Source organism: Patagioenas fasciata, chromosome 3, assembly GCF_037038585.1.
Source record: "Patagioenas fasciata isolate bPatFas1 chromosome 3, bPatFas1.hap1, whole genome shotgun sequence".
Classification (NCBI taxonomy): Eukaryota; Metazoa; Chordata; class Aves; order Columbiformes; family Columbidae; genus Patagioenas; species Patagioenas fasciata.
In genome coordinates, this window is record NC_092522.1 from 35,107 (window position 1) to 51,556 (window position 16,450).

The 16,450-nt window shown below is 55.7% G+C and overlaps 2 long non-coding RNA genes across 5 annotated transcripts; both read right to left on the reverse strand.

Annotated features, from left to right (window-relative positions):
- Nucleotides 1-547: 547 nt before the first annotated feature.
- On the reverse strand, nucleotides 548-5,167 carry LOC139827682 (uncharacterized). Of its 2 annotated transcripts, none has more exons than XR_011738599.1 (5): nucleotides 4,883-5,167; nucleotides 2,934-3,327; nucleotides 2,353-2,464; nucleotides 1,037-1,109; nucleotides 548-780 (listed from the first exon to the last, which is right to left on the reverse strand). It is a non-coding gene; the product is annotated as an uncharacterized lncRNA (long non-coding RNA). The 2 variants fall into 2 exon arrangements; XR_011738598.1 differs by having other exon boundaries at nucleotides 1,037-1,144.
- A 2,431-nt stretch (nucleotides 5,168-7,598) lies between these two features.
- LOC139827476 (uncharacterized) lies at nucleotides 7,599-15,374 on the reverse strand. Of its 3 annotated transcripts, none has more exons than XR_011738017.1 (6): nucleotides 15,317-15,374; nucleotides 13,104-13,460; nucleotides 12,523-12,634; nucleotides 11,207-11,314; nucleotides 10,811-10,950; nucleotides 7,599-8,863 (listed from the first exon to the last, which is right to left on the reverse strand). It is a non-coding gene; the product is annotated as an uncharacterized lncRNA (long non-coding RNA). The 3 variants fall into 3 exon arrangements; XR_011738016.1 differs by having other exon boundaries at nucleotides 11,207-11,279; nucleotides 13,104-13,497; nucleotides 15,053-15,337; XR_011738015.1 differs by having other exon boundaries at nucleotides 13,104-13,497; nucleotides 15,053-15,337.
- Between the last annotated feature and the right edge of the window lie 1,076 nt (nucleotides 15,375-16,450).

Here is a 16,450-nt window from a genome sequence, read left to right on the forward strand (position 1 = left end):
TTTCCTGTGAGCTAAAATACACCCGAACGGGCTCTTTTTCAGAATACCGCTACTACGCCGTCCTCCCATTACGCGTCACACGGAACGACACGGCTCATCTTGTAACAAATACGAGCAAATAACTATTAACACCTACAGCAGTACTCCACAGATAATACTCAAACCTACCCACGACACACCGCCCTCACAAGTTGTACTCCAAGTTTATCCCACCGTCTCCAAAACAAAACAATTCCGGTACCCAGCTCAAATCTCTCTAACACTCAGCACCGCAATTAGGACACTCTGCAACACAGATGGCTCCACAACGCTCACACTCCTTGCAAGTTAAAGCCACAGCAGCTCCTGCTGTAGTTTTCGGTGTTCAAGTGCATAGTCAGAACCAAGGCACATCCAAGAATTAAACCCAACTACGGTACGCTTCACGGCTACATACAGAGCCAGCTTTGCACCACAACGGAGCACGGGAACAACCAACACCAAAAGCTGGCCGCACAAACAACTCCACAGCAACTACTGTATACCTCTAAGGTGCTCGCAACCCCGTCCACGCTATCCTGCCGAAATTCCGTACCACGACTTACGGACAGTTCGCGAGCACGTGACCGGTCCCAAATTTCAGAGAAGAAAGACTTCTCACCAGAGGTCCTCGTCCGTCCCCGCGGCGATCCGACCGAGACGAGGAGTCTCTCCAGAGACATCCCCGGGGTGCGCCAAGAGAGTCCTCGGCTCCACGGGCCCTGCGGCCGGACAGAGCGGGTCCTCCGGCTGGCTCACCGCCTGAAACGGGGAAAGAAACGGGACGGCAGAGTCAGCAGCACTGCTAAGCCACGTTCTTTATTTCATTTGACGATGTTAGTTATAATTGTTTAGTTTCTCGCTGACAATACATCTGTTAATTATTAGTCAAATATAAACTAAGCTCTCAGCTTCTAAACAACGTGTTACTTAACCTTCCATCTCCCTCTTGTCGTGCAGAAGGATCTAAAAGGTGAAAAATATCCCCTCATCGTGCAGGCGGTCAGAAAGCATTTACCTCATGTCAACTGGTTAATGACGGGTACACCTTCTATAACTTCATCGCAGTATACGTTAACTTGGCAGCTTCTCTTCAAAAGCGAGAAGAGAAAAAAGGGACAGGGCTCTGAAAAAACAAGGCAGAGATCAAAGCAGCGGCGGGGACAGAGGAAAAGAGGCCGGAAGAGCACCAGGAACAGGGCACAGAAAGAAACAAATCGGCGCGGCGGCAGCGGCGCGGAGACGGAGGAAAAAAACCCGGCACGGTCAACGGGACAGAGAGGAACGCGACCACGGGCAGGGAGCGGGACACGGGGACACGGCGAGGAACCACGGGACGCGGAGAGATACCAAAAAGTCGGCAAAAAAGACTCTCTAACGCTGTTCTGAAAGTGTTGAACGGCGGGCAATTTCAATACAGCGCACCGCACGCTCAGAGGATGGCCCCTGTATTTGAGCGTACGTGTGGTTCACGCTTCTTGGTATTCTTTACATACACCTATTGCATATTCATTTGCTTCTACCGCTTAGTTAGTGCATTAAACAGAAGTTCTTTCCATAACCCCACCCTTCGCTGGCAGTCCATCTCTGGTATGCCAGTGTCCATCAAGGGTCTCCAGCGGTCCCCGGTGCCCCTGCAGCCCGGTGCCCCCTGCCCCGGTGTTGGCTCCTCGACCTCATGTCTTGAGCACGCCCACTGTCATTTTGTGCTGCTACTCAAGTAGCTCCTTCTCCATTTAGTGGAACGTCCCATTTTCCCAGCCTGCGAGCCAACGACATCCCGCTTTGCCCCACCTCCAGTCCCTACAGAGCTAGTGTTTCTCTGTTAGGTTTCTGTTCCGTTAGGCCTGGTCTTGCTGCCTTATGCCAAGGGCTTTCTACAAGATTTTTGTTCCTCCTATCAACGGGAAGCAAGAGAGAGGGCAACAGGCAAAAACGATGGCAGAGCGAGAGACCGCGGGGAACACAGGGGCTTGGAGGAAGAAAGAGAGGAATGAGGAGCCCCGCGGAGAGACGGAGGACAGGAAAAAAGAAAATAAAAAGAGAGAAAAAAAAACGGGGCGGCACAAAGGCTCAGAACGTGAACGAGGACGGGAACAGTGCCGTACGGAATGAAGAAAGCCGGCAACGCCGAGCACGACAAAGGCACAGAGAGAGAGACGGCGAAGGGAGGGAGGAAGGAAAGAGACAGAGCAGCACATACAGACACAGAGAGGAAACTAATGGCAGGGAAAAGAACGGGCCAGAGAAAGCGTGGGGAAAAAGGAGACGGAGGGGCAGGGAGGCACCAGGACACACAAGCCGGGGACGAGGCCCCGAGGGCCAGGGACTCACAGCGGCTCTCGCTTTCGGTGGCTGCCAGGAGGCTTCTAACAGCTCAGACGCTCCCGTCTCCTTCTCTCCTCCCTTCCTCTCCGGTAACTCGGGGCGCTCGGCCGTCCTCAGCCTAGGAGAACACGGTGGGGTGTCAGGGCTCCTACGAGACGAGGCTTTGGGGACATGGAGCCTCGCTGGCTCGCTCGCCAGGCAGCCGTCCCGCTCCAGGATACGCGCACGGACCCTGCCGCGCACGTTGGCCCCCGGCCCGCCGCACGCCGCGCAGAGGGAGCCTTCGCCACCCGGAGAGAGGGGCTCGCTCTCTCGCCCGCCGCAGGAAGCGGACGTTGGGCCGACGGCCCCGCATTTCTTCCTCTTTACCTCTCCCCAACCTCTCTGGCTCCAGCAGCAGCAGCCCCCGCCCACGCACGGGACGTGCTCCCCTGTCCCTGCTCCCGCCACGCTGCCAGACGAGCCTCGCCAGCCCGAGGCGGGCGCAGCCAACGGCATCCCCCGGGCTGGGAGCGAACGGCCACATCCTCAGCGCGGCCTCTGGGAGAGGGAGAGAAGAAGCAGCGGCCGTTAGCACCGTAGCTCACCCCTGCCCCAGCCTGCTCCTTCCGCAGGGGCCACCGGAGAGGTGCCGAGGGCCGGCTTGCCGCCTTCACGACGGGGCTTGGGAGCGGCCCAGGAACACGGGACGGGCTCGCAGGAGCTGCCGGAGCTGGGAGCGGCTGCACGGGGCGAGCGGGGCCGCGGGAGGAGGCTCGGGGGGAGCTCTGGCGAGCTGGGGACGCACCCGGCATCTGCCCCCGGCCGGCTGTCGCCTCCTGCTCCTCTGCCGCACGCTGGGGACGGAGGACGGCGCCGCGTCTCCCACCTGGGCGCTGCTCCCCAGGTTCCATTCCCCGCCTGGGCTGGGGGGTCTGCTGAGCATCGGGCGTTCACAGCTCCCCCTCAGAAACACAGAAATTCCAAATTAGAGTTCAGCCTCTGAAAAAAATAGAGCAGGAGAAAGCAGAGGAATTAGTCAGAAGAAGGGACAGGAGAGCAGCTGAGCTAACGGAGGATTCGAGGGAAACGGGCCACCCCAAAACACAAGGCATCCTCAAAAAACCAGAGCAACTGCAGCAACGCCAGACAGCATTAAGACAAACTGACACCGTTTAGGACACGCTCAGCATAAAAGCAAACACATCCACCGGTGCAGGAAAGCATCTCGCCCCTTCCCCACAGCACCGCCACAGGACACAGCCCTGTGAGGCCACGGGATGGGCTCGTACTGAAACGGAGAAATAAGCTTGACAGCAGAGTCAATTACACCGTTAAGCAGGCAATGTTTCTTTCATCTGCACTGGGGAGCTCTGGGGGTCGTCCTCTGCAAGTGCTCCCACGACTGGATGCTCTTGCATTGCTTATAATCACACAGTTGCTACATATTAATTACAATTGTTTTAAATTTTGAACATACAATATATCTAACCTAAGAAATAATTGATGAAGTTAGTTATAAATGTTTAGTTTCTCACTGACAACACATCTATTAGTTAAATATAAACTAAGCTCTCAGCTTCTAAACAATGTGTTATTAAATCTTCTGTCTCCCTCTTGTCATGCAGAAGGATCTAAAAGGTGAAAAATATCCCCTCATCGTGCAGGCGGTCAGAAAGCATTTACCCCACGTGAACCGGTTAATGAAGGGTACATCTTCTATAACTTCATCGCAGTATACATTAACTTGGTAGCTTCTCTTGAATTCCCCCCTTTTCAATACACTTGCAAACTCTTTGGCAGTATAAGTCTATGAAATATTATCCTCTCGCGTTGTGGTACAGCACAATTATTTGTTACCCACTAGCAGTACCAAACAGAACACTGTAGCGTAATGTAAGTAAAAACGACTAGCATCAAAATCAGAGTCCTAAGATCAATGCTGACAGAACTGCGAAGCCGCAGCTCCTGCCGGTTCTGGCGTTGGTTTCTGGCACTTCTGACCGCTTCGGGTCAAACGGCGCCTCTTCCCCCGGCCGTGCGCTGCAGTACCCGAGTTTCGCCACAGGGCGGCAGCACTGAGACCGCCGCGGCAGCCCCGGGCGAGCGGTCGTGCCGCGTTTCGCGGGAACCCCGCAAAATAAACTCCAGAAAACAAACGCAACGAAACAAAAACGCACACAGAGAGCCGCGGAACGAAAGCCGCGCGTACAGGACACAGAACCCGCCGGGCCTCGCCCCGAGCTCCCGCCGAAGCGGCGCCCGACCCGCCACGCCACCGAGCCTGCCACCGCGCCTTAGCTCTGGTTTGAAACGTCTCCCCCCGACTAACGGGGGCTGCGCCGCTCCCGGAGCGACTGCTGTCCCGGAGGGACACACGGCTCCAGACCGTAAGCCTTCGGCGCACCTGCCCTCGGGGTCACACACCTCCCACCGGCTTCGCCAACTCGGCCGTAAGGGCAGGGGGGAAACTGAACCGAACGCCTCCTCACCGCGCCGGCCCATCCCACTCCCCCCGTTCCAACGGCACGGTCACCCTCGCCGCGGCCGCACTCACCTGCCGCCTCTTTCGCCGCTCCGTTCCCCTCGCACTCTCCCACCGTCCCGCCGGGCTCCGCGGGCACCGACACCCGCCGCGCCCCGGAGACCTCCGCGGCGGGAGGCCCCCTCTGCCTTTCTGTCGCCTCCTTCCTTTCTGCCGCCTCCGGGGACCTCACGAAGGGCTACCCTGAGCCGACTGCCTCCAGGTCCCCGGGTACCGGTTGCAGCAACCGCTCCACAGCCGCCCCGACCCCCGTTCCCGTTAATTCCCGGTACCCACCCCGAGACACCACGGACCCGCTCGCCAGGACCCGCGCTGATTGGCTGCTTTCCACCCCACCACGCTGTCCTCCTATTGGATGCTCCGTCCGGCGCCCAGAGGCCCGCAACGCCCGCCCCTCCGGCAAAATGATAGCCTGCCTAGGCACGTCAATCACCATTTTCTCCGCCTATCAGAGCTCGCAGTGAGGGCAGGCGCAGTAGGGAGAGAGCAGCACCCGCCCCTTTCCGCAACACGATTGGCTGCCGAAGACAAGTCAATCATCATTCTCTTGGCCCATCAGTACTCGCAGTTTGCTCATGCGCAGTACGGAGCCTCCGACACCCGCCCCTCCGGCAATCTGATTGGCGGACAGAATGGCAATTGACGTGCCTTGGCAGCCTATCAGCGATCCGCCCCCCCCCCAGCCTTCCCGCGCCATCTGATTGGCCCGCTCTGCACCCTCACCCGTCTGCTCTCCGCCCTGCCGGGCCCCCCCCGCCCTTTGCCCGCGCGGCTTCCAGCAGCCGCGTTTGAAAGGAAACAACAAACCGCGCTCCTTTGCTTTATGCTGACAAGGGGGGCGGGTGGTCACCTACCCTTAAATTCATTGTGAACAGAGAGAGCCGTAAGGAGCTCCAGCCGGCAGGTTTCTCTCCCCTGTGCCCGGGACTGAGGAGACGCCGCCTCCTCCTGCTGCCGCCTCGCCCGTTCCCCTCGCAGCGGGGCCGCCCCGGGAGAGCCGGGCGCCTCTTTTTTTCCCGGCGGCTCGTCCGACCGCTGCCCCCCCTTTCTGACGGGCACGACCTCGGTCGCAGCGGCAGCGCCCCCCTCTTACCCGCGGCACGGGCACCGGGCGCCGCTCCCCAGCTGCAGTTCCGGGCTGTGGCCACCAGACGGCAGCACCGAGCGCGGTCACGCAGCGCCCCCGGGCCCCGCAGCGCGGGCGCTTTTTCTTGACCCGTGGGCAGCCCGAGCTCCCCGAACGCGCTTTCCCAGAGCCGCGCACATGGCAGACACACTGATAAAAGATAATAGCCCGACATTGCTAAAATGTTTTTTTTTCCTAAAGATGCCTTCTATCCTAATAAAATACATTGCCTCTCCCTGTGCCCCGTGTCTTGTCTGCAGCAGTAACTCGGCTCGCCCGCAGCTGTGGCAGCTCTGCTGCTGCTACAGGGTCAGTTCCAGCCCTTACCCTCGGCTGAGCAGCAGCCGGGCAGGCGCTGCTGCTCTGGGCGCTGCGCATCCTTCAGGAACGGTTCTCAAACGATCCTGTGCAACGATGTCCAGAGCCAGGACCCCCGCGGCGGGGAGACAGGAGCACACGGCCGGGCCCGTCCCGGCTCGGGGCTGTTTCCGCAGTCGCTGTGAGTTGATCCGTGAGCTGGAACCAACCTCCCCATGCCCCGGCCCGGCCCTTTGTCCCCGGCTTTCCCAGGGCAGCGCAGCGGGCTGGGTCACACCAACTGTTCTCTGCTGGCACCACCCAGCCGGGTCACCTGTGTCTGCGGTTGTGGGGACACCCCACGGGCTCCCTGGAAACGGACATCACAGCACTGAGAGGGGGCGTTCAGGAGCCTCTGCGCTTTTGGGTTGGTTTGTTTGGGGTTTTTTTCCTTTTGCTGTTTTGATCGTTAGCTTCTTGTTGCTGGTTGGTTTGTTTTTAAGCTGTTACTCTATATAGCTCATCCATGGTGCTTATAGAGCATGGGTAAATCTACCCTGCTTCCTCACAGGAGACAACCATCTCGCTTTACAACAGGTGATTGAATCTGCTATAGAAAAGTTCAACCACCTCCTGTACAGCAAAGGATAAAAGAAAGTATGGATTTTTGTTGCATCTAATCCACAATGCAAGTACCCATTAACAATACATTAGCAGTGGGTTCCTTCAAATATTCACAGTGAAGGTAGTTCCTGGCACGATTGTATTAGCGTTCTTACTATTTTACGGGAGAAACACAGGGCACAGCTGATTTTGCCCACGTGCAGCGCAGTGATCACACGGGTGCGGTGAACCGGGTGGAAGGCCCTAGAAAAGGAAAATCAGCCTCCGTGTGCAGGGCCAAAACAGAAATCCTTTTCAAACTGTGCCATTTTAAAAAGCTACCAGGGGTATAAAGCAGAAAAAAGAGCAGTGAATGTGTATAATGACACAATTAGATGGTTCTCCAGTTTCATGATGTGCTCTTTTACTAACAGTGTCTGCTGGAGTGGATACCCTGGACACCAACAAGCGGGTCCTGGTGCTGTGCCCATGGCGATTCATCCACTGTGGCCGTGGGTGTCAGGCCCTGATACAATAGACACAAAACCTTGGGAGGGAGGTGATCACAGTAGAACGCTTAGAGATAATGGGCTAGCAGACTTGATTTAATCTTTATTTAAAAATACACATGGCTGCTGTCTTTTCTACAGTTTAGGTAGGACGGGCTCCAATATCTCTATGAATTACAATACATGACAAAAATTAAAGGGGGAAAGCTTTATTTTTACAATGGTAAATACAGTCTAAATCGTAATTTGGGAAACAGATAAAGGGGTGTAGCAAATGAGGCACAGACGATCCTGTTTTATCTCAGAAGGCTTTGGCGTATTTACAGCTTTAGGCACAGCGTGTCCAATCCCGTATAAAATGCACTGTCCATACCAATTCAGCCTGTCCCCCGATATAAGGACATCAGGATGCCACCCTGCATTCACCAAGGGACAATCCTGATCTAATGTTCTCTGTGTATTCTACACCAATATCTGTTCGTCAACAAACCTTTTACTGGTTTCAATTTCTTTCCCTGATTGTCCTTTTTCAAATACAATGCGTATGTAACATTTTGTATTGTGTAATATGCATTATATAATAGACAATATATGATTTAAAACATATCTCATTATATATTACATGTAGTGCATTACTATACTACACATCTCGGGTATACCCACCCAGACCTGTGCAGCATATTAATATTATTTACAGTGGCCACCATTAATTACAATATTCCCTGGTTGCTGTTCCCTAGGGAGTCAAACGATCCTTTTCCAATGTCACAAAACACAGCCCGGGGGGGATTTCTTCCGAATCGCTCCTGTCCATTGTCCACTACCTATTTCACAATCACAATAACAGACAATTGGTGAACCATAAGTATTGGACTACAAAATCACCCAAGACACAAGTAACAACAACAACAAATCACTAAAGACACAAACAATCATACAATTGCTAAGGCACAAACAGCAAAATCACTAAAGGTACCTTTACCAAATTACTATTCCCTCGTTTTTCTCTTTTATTTATTGTTTTCTCATTTTCCTCTTTGGTTTTTTATTTCTTTTTAATTTACCCAATTTACCAAAACGCGCAGACCCAACGCGCTGGTGTCGCCCACGTCTCGCGCAGGCAGCCTGCAAACAAACCAGACTATGAAAGTGCCTTATCTCATTGATGGGGTTTTACCCACGTCCCGAGCTGGCCCGAGGATCCGTGATCCCTTCCGGGAATTCCCCGGTGCCGGCACAAGGTCCCAGAGATCCTGGGGTCCACGGGAGGTCAGGCAGATTATCCCATCCTCGTCGCCAGAAAACGATACCGAAAAGTCGGCAAACAGACTCTTTAACACTGTTTTGAAAGTGTTAAAAAGCAGGCACTTTTATTACGGCGCGCTGGGCACTCGGGGGATCGCTCCTCTAATCCAGCGTGCGTTCCGCTTTCCTCTGGTTTTACATATCCTGGAACTCCTGAAACAGCAAAACACGCCAACCACTGTTTACAGACGTCCCGTGCTCTTTCACCAGTGCGTGCAGCCGCAACGAGAAATCTGGAATGAGCGTCTACAGAAACACATACGTATTTACCCAATTCAGAACAACGCGTTACATCAGCTGGCCGTACTTGTCAGTAATCCCTCCTGGATTAACACCCTCTTTGGATGGCACGGGTGCCGACTGTTGGCAATCAGGGCAGGACATAAGAACGCTCCTGGCCTGATCCGTTGTAATTTGAAATTGTCGTTTTAACGACTTTGCATTCTGGTGAAAGAGTTGATGTGATAATTTAGCTTGCTCCAAGGCTTTAGGCACAGTAAGCGGCACAGCTCGTGCATCGGCCCTCCTATTGCCTTCCGCAAGAGGTCCTGGAAGGGCAGCGCGAGAGCGGATGTGCGCTGCATAAAAACCATGACGCCTATGATTTATTAGGAACCATAGCATTCTCAATCCAGCCATCAAAAGAGGATCATCCTCTTCCTTAAGAAAAGAAGCTTCCAGGCGGTTAAGTATGCCAGCTGCATAATGAGTCAGTTACAACATTCAAAGGCTCATTACAGAACACTCAAAAGCGATCCTAACAGCTGTCAGCTCAAGAACTTGTTTGACCCTTGGTCTCCTTTTTCTACCTTGTGTTTGCAACACTGGGTATCTGAGTTTAGCCATGTAATTACAACTTTACGTGAGCAACCAGAGGCATCGGTAAATTCAGTCTTGTCGTTGCTGACAGCAGCACTTGCCATACAACGGTAAATTACCAATTTCAGCCCACAGTTTATGTTGAGGGTAATAAACTGATATGTTCCCTGCGTATGTTGCCAATGCAATCTGGAAATTCACATCTTCAGTTAATTACCATTGTAACTTCACCTTTGTTCTAGGAACAAATACACCTTCAGGTCTATCCAATACATAGCATATAAACATTCCCTGCCTTTAATTATTGGTTTTGAATACATTTCTTTTATTATCCAAACTGTTTCCATTAGCGCGTGAGCTAGAAAAACCCATACTGCCCCAATCACCTTTCTCCTTCCTTGAGCTCTCCTGACCTGTGGTTCCACCACCCGTGTCTTCTTTCTGGGGCCCTCTTGACTCACAGGTGCGCTCCAACCCTCCTTCTCGATCACTCTTCCTCACAGGTTCGCCTCCTTCCGGGTGCAGCACCGCGCTTTGCGCACAGGCTTTCCTTCCTTGTCCAATTTATACAATGGCCTCTGCTCACAAGATTTCATCAAGGTTTCTCTATTCACATTATCACCAGGTGGTTCCTCAATCTCTTTCCTGTGAGCTAAAATACACCCGAACGGGCTCTTTTTCAGAATACCGCTACTACGCCGTCCTCCCATTACGCGTCACACGGAACGACACGGCTCATCTTGTAACAAATACGAGCAAATAACTATTAACACCTACAGCAGTACTCCACAGATAATACTCAAACCTACCCACGACACACCGCCCTCACAAGTTGTACTCCAAGTTTATCCCACCGTCTCCAAAACAAAACAATTCCGGTACCCAGCTCAAATCTCTCTAACACTCAGCACCGCAATTAGGACACTCTGCAACACAGATGGCTCCACAACGCTCACACTCCTTGCAAGTTAAAGCCACAGCAGCTCCTGCTGTAGTTTTCGGTGTTCAAGTGCATAGTCAGAACCAAGGCACATCCAAGAATTAAACCCAACTACGGTACGCTTCACGGCTACATACAGAGCCAGCTTTGCACCACAACGGAGCACGGGAACAACCAACACCAAAAGCTGGCCGCACAAACAACTCCACAGCAACTACTGTATACCTCTAAGGTGCTCGCAACCCCGTCCACGCTATCCTGCCGAAATTCCGTACCACGACTTACGGACAGTTCGCGAGCACGTGACCGGTCCCAAATTTCAGAGAAGAAAGACTTCTCACCAGAGGTCCTCGTCCGTCCCCGCGGCGATCCGACCGAGACGAGGAGTCTCTCCAGAGACATCCCCGGGGTGCGCCAAGAGAGTCCTCGGCTCCACGGGCCCTGCGGCCGGACAGAGCGGGTCCTCCGGCTGGCTCACCGCCTGAAACGGGGAAAGAAACGGGACGGCAGAGTCAGCAGCACTGCTAAGCCACGTTCTTTATTTCATTTGACGATGTTAGTTATAATTGTTTAGTTTCTCGCTGACAATACATCTGTTAATTATTAGTCAAATATAAACTAAGCTCTCAGCTTCTAAACAACGTGTTACTTAACCTTCCATCTCCCTCTTGTCGTGCAGAAGGATCTAAAAGGTGAAAAATATCCCCTCATTGTGCAGGCGGTCAGAAAGCATTTACCTCATGTCAACTGGTTAATGACGGGTACACCTTCTATAACTTCATCGCAGTATACGTTAACTTGGCAGCTTCTCTTCAAAAGCGAGAAGAGAAAAAAGGGACAGGGCTCTGAAAAAACAAGGCAGAGATCAAAGCAGCGGCGGGGACAGAGGAAAAGAGGCCGGAAGAGCACCAGGAACAGGGCACAGAAAGAAACAAATCGGCGCGGCGGCAGCGGCGCGGAGACGGAGGAAAAAAACCCGGCACGGTCAACGGGACAGAGAGGAACGCGACCACGGGCAGGGAGCGGGACACGGGGACACGGCGAGGAACCACGGGACGCGGAGAGATACCAAAAAGTCGGCAAAAAAGACTCTCTAACGCTGTTCTGAAAGTGTTGAACGGCGGGCAATTTCAATACAGCGCACCGCACGCTCAGAGGATGGCCCCTGTATTTGAGCGTACGTGTGGTTCACGCTTCTTGGTATTCTTTACATACACCTATTGCATATTCATTTGCTTCTACCGCTTAGTTAGTGCATTAAACAGAAGTTCTTTCCATAACCCCACCCTTCGCTGGCAGTCCATCTCTGGTATGCCAGTGTCCATCAAGGGTCTCCAGCGGTCCCCGGTGCCCCTGCAGCCCGGTGCCCCCTGCCCCGGTGTTGGCTCCTCGACCTCATGTCTTGAGCACGCCCACTGTCATTTTGTGCTGCTACTCAAGTAGCTCCTTCTCCATTTAGTGGAACGTCCCATTTTCCCAGCCTGCGAGCCAACGACATCCCGCTTTGCCCCACCTCCAGTCCCTACAGAGCTAGTGTTTCTCTGTTAGGTTTCTGTTCCGTTAGGCCTGGTCTTGCTGCCTTATGCCAAGGGCTTTCTACAAGATTTTTGTTCCTCCTATCAACGGGAAGCAAGAGAGAGGGCAACAGGCAAAAACGATGGCAGAGCGAGAGACCGCGGGGAACACAGGGGCTTGGAGGAAGAAAGAGAGGAATGAGGAGCCCCGCGGAGAGACGGAGGACAGGAAAAAAGAAAATAAAAAGAGAGAAAAAAAAACGGGGCGGCACAAAGGCTCAGAACGTGAACGAGGACGGGAACAGTGCCGTACGGAATGAAGAAAGCCGGCAACGCCGAGCACGACAAAGGCACAGAGAGAGAGACGGCGAAGGGAGGGAGGAAGGAAAGAGACAGAGCAGCACATACAGACACAGAGAGGAAACTAATGGCAGGGAAAAGAACGGGCCAGAGAAAGCGTGGGGAAAAAGGAGACGGAGGGGCAGGGAGGCACCAGGACACACAAGCCGGGGACGAGGCCCCGAGGGCCAGGGACTCACAGCGGCTCTCGCTTTCGGTGGCTGCCAGGAGGCTTCTAACAGCTCAGACGCTCCCGTCTCCTTCTCTCCTCCCTTCCTCTCCGGTAACTCGGGGCGCTCGGCCGTCCTCAGCCTAGGAGAACACGGTGGGGTGTCAGGGCTCCTACGAGACGAGGCTTCGGGGACATGGAGCCTCGCTGGCTCGCTCGCCAGGCAGCCGTCCCGCTCCAGGATACGCGCACGGACCCTGCCGCGCACGTTGGCCCCCGGCCCGCCGCACGCCGCGCAGAGGGAGCCTTCGCCACCCGGAGAGAGGGGCTCGCTCTCTCGCCCGCCGCAGGAAGCGGACGTTGGGCCGACGGCCCCGCATTTCTTCCTCTTTACCTCTCCCCAACCTCTCTGGCTCCAGCAGCAGCAGCCCCCGCCCACGCACGGGACGTGCTCCCCTGTCCCTGCTCCCGCCACGCTGCCAGACGAGCCTCGCCAGCCCGAGGCGGGCGCAGCCAACGGCATCCCCCGGGCTGGGAGCGAACGGCCACATCCTCAGCGCGGCCTCTGGGAGAGGGAGAGAAGAAGCAGCGGCCGTTAGCACCGTAGCTCACCCCTGCCCCAGCCTGCTCCTTCCGCAGGGGCCACCGGAGAGGTGCCGAGGGCCGGCTTGCCGCCTTCACGACGGGGCTTGGGAGCGGCCCAGGAACACGGGACGGGCTCGCAGGAGCTGCCGGAGCTGGGAGCGGCTGCACGGGGCGAGCGGGGCCGCGGGAGGAGGCTCGGGGGGAGCTCTGGCGAGCTGGGGACGCACCCGGCATCTGCCCCCGGCCGGCTGTCGCCTCCTGCTCCTCTGCCGCACGCTGGGGACGGAGGACGGCGCCGCGTCTCCCACCTGGGCGCTGCTCCCCAGGTTCCATTCCCCGCCTGGGCTGGGGGGTCTGCTGAGCATCGGGCGTTCACAGCTCCCCCTCAGAAACACAGAAATTCCAAATTAGAGTTCAGCCTCTGAAAAAAATAGAGCAGGAGAAAGCAGAGGAATTAGTCAGAAGAAGGGACAGGAGAGCAGCTGAGCTAACGGAGGATTCGAGGGAAACGGGCCACCCCAAAACACAAGGCATCCTCAAAAAACCAGAGCAACTGCAGCAACGCCAGACAGCATTAAGACAAACTGACACCGTTTAGGACACGCTCAGCATAAAAGCAAACACATCCACCGGTGCAGGAAAGCATCTCGCCCCTTCCCCACAGCACCGCCACAGGACACAGCCCTGTGAGGCCACGGGATGGGCTCGTACTGAAACGGAGAAATAAGCTTGACAGCAGAGTCAATTACACCGTTAAGCAGGCAATGTTTCTTTCATCTGCACTGGGGAGCTCTGGGGGTCGTCCTCTGCAAGTGCTCCCACGACTGGATGCTCTTGCATTGCTTATAATCACACAGTTGCTACATATTAATTACAATTGTTTTAAATTTTGAACATACAATATATCTAACCTAAGAAATAATTGATGAAGTTAGTTATAAATGTTTAGTTTCTCACTGACAACACATCTATTAGTTAAATATAAACTAAGCTCTCAGCTTCTAAACAATGTGTTATTAAATCTTCTGTCTCCCTCTTGTCATGCAGAAGGATCTAAAAGGTGAAAAATATCCCCTCATCGTGCAGGCGGTCAGAAAGCATTTACCCCACGTGAACCGGTTAATGAAGGGTACATCTTCTATAACTTCATCGCAGTATACATTAACTTGGTAGCTTCTCTTGAATTCCCCCCTTTTCAATACACTTGCAAACTCTTTGGCAGTATAAGTCTATGAAATATTATCCTCTCGCGTTGTGGTACAGCACAATTATTTGTTACCCACTAGCAGTACCAAACAGAACACTGTAGCGTAATGTAAGTAAAAACGACTAGCATCAAAATCAGAGTCCTAAGATCAATGCTGACAGAACTGCGAAGCCGCAGCTCCTGCCGGTTCTGGCGTTGGTTTCTGGCACTTCTGACCGCTTCGGGTCAAACGGCGCCTCTTCCCCCGGCCGTGCGCTGCAGTACCCGAGTTTCGCCACAGGGCGGCAGCACTGAGACCGCCGCGGCAGCCCCGGGCGAGCGGTCGTGCCGCGTTTCGCGGGAACCCCGCAAAATAAACTCCAGAAAACAAACGCAACGAAACAAAAACGCACACAGAGAGCCGCGGAACGAAAGCCGCGCGTACAGGACACAGAACCCGCCGGGCCTCGCCCCGAGCTCCCGCCGAAGCGGCGCCCGACCCGCCACGCCACCGAGCCTGCCACCGCGCCTTAGCTCTGGTTTGAAACGTCTCCCCCCGACTAACGGGGGCTGCGCCGCTCCCGGAGCGACTGCTGTCCCGGAGGGACACACGGCTCCAGACCGTAAGCCTTCGGCGCACCTGCCCTCGGGGTCACACACCTCCCACCGGCTTCGCCAACTCGGCCGTAAGGGCAGGGGGGAAACTGAACCGAACGCCTCCTCACCGCGCCGGCCCATCCCACTCCCCCCGTTCCAACGGCACGGTCACCCTCGCCGCGGCCGCACTCACCTGCCGCCTCTTTCGCCGCTCCGTTCCCCTCGCACTCTCCCACCGTCCCGCCGGGCTCCGCGGGCACCGACACCCGCCGCGCCCCGGAGACCTCCGCGGCGGGAGGCCCCCTCTGCCTTTCTGTCGCCTCCTTCCTTTCTGCCGCCTCCGGGGACCTCACGAAGGGCTACCCTGAGCCGACTGCCTCCAGGTCCCCGGGTACCGGTTGCAGCAACCGCTCCACAGCCGCCCCGACCCCCGTTCCCGTTAATTCCCGGTACCCACCCCGAGACACCACGGACCCGCTCGCCAGGACCCGCGCTGATTGGCTGCTTTCCACCCCACCACGCTGTCCTCCTATTGGATGCTCCGTCCGGCGCCCAGAGGCCCGCAACGCCCGCCCCTCCGGCAAAATGATAGCCTGCCTAGGCACGTCAATCACCATTTTCTCCGCCTATCAGAGCTCGCAGTGAGGGCAGGCGCAGTAGGGAGAGAGCAGCACCCGCCCCTTTCCGCAACACGATTGGCTGCCGAAGACAAGTCAATCATCATTCTCTTGGCCCATCAGTACTCGCAGTTTGCTCATGCGCAGTACGGAGCCTCCGACACCCGCCCCTCCGGCAATCTGATTGGCGGACAGAATGGCAATTGACGTGCCTTGGCAGCCTATCAGCGATCCGCCCCCCCCCCAGCCTTCCCGCGCCATCTGATTGGCCCGCTCTGCACCCTCACCCGTCTGCTCTCCGCCCTGCCGGGCCCCCCCCGCCCTTTGCCCGCGCGGCTTCCAGCAGCCGCGTTTGAAAGGAAACAACAAACCGCGCTCCTTTGCTTTATGCTGACAAGGGGGGCGGGTGGTCACCTACCCTTAAATTCATTGTGAACAGAGAGAGCCGTAAGGAGCTCCAGCCGGCAGGTTTCTCTCCCCTGTGCCCGGGACTGAGGAGACGCCGCCTCCTCCTGCTGCCGCCTCGCCCGTTCCCCTCGCAGCGGGGCCGCCCCGGGAGAGCCGGGCGCCTCTTTTTTTCCCGGCGGCTCGTCCGACCGCTGCCCCCCCTTTCTGACGGGCACGACCTCGGTCGCAGCGGCAGCGCCCCCCTCTTACCCGCGGCACGGGCACCGGGCGCCGCTCCCCAGCTGCAGTTCCGGGCTGTGGCCACCAGACGGCAGCACCGAGCGCGGTCACGCAGCGCCCCCGGGCCCCGCAGCGCGGGCGCTTTTTCTTGACCCGTGGGCAGCCCGAGCTCCCCGAACGCGCTTTCCCAGAGCCGCGCACATGGCAGACACACTGATAAAAGATAATAGCCCGACATTGCTAAAATGTTTTTTTTTCCTAAAGATGCCTTCTATCCTAATAAAATACATTGCCTCTCCCTGTGCCCCGTGTCTTGTCTGCAGCAGTAACTCGGCTCGCCCGCAGCT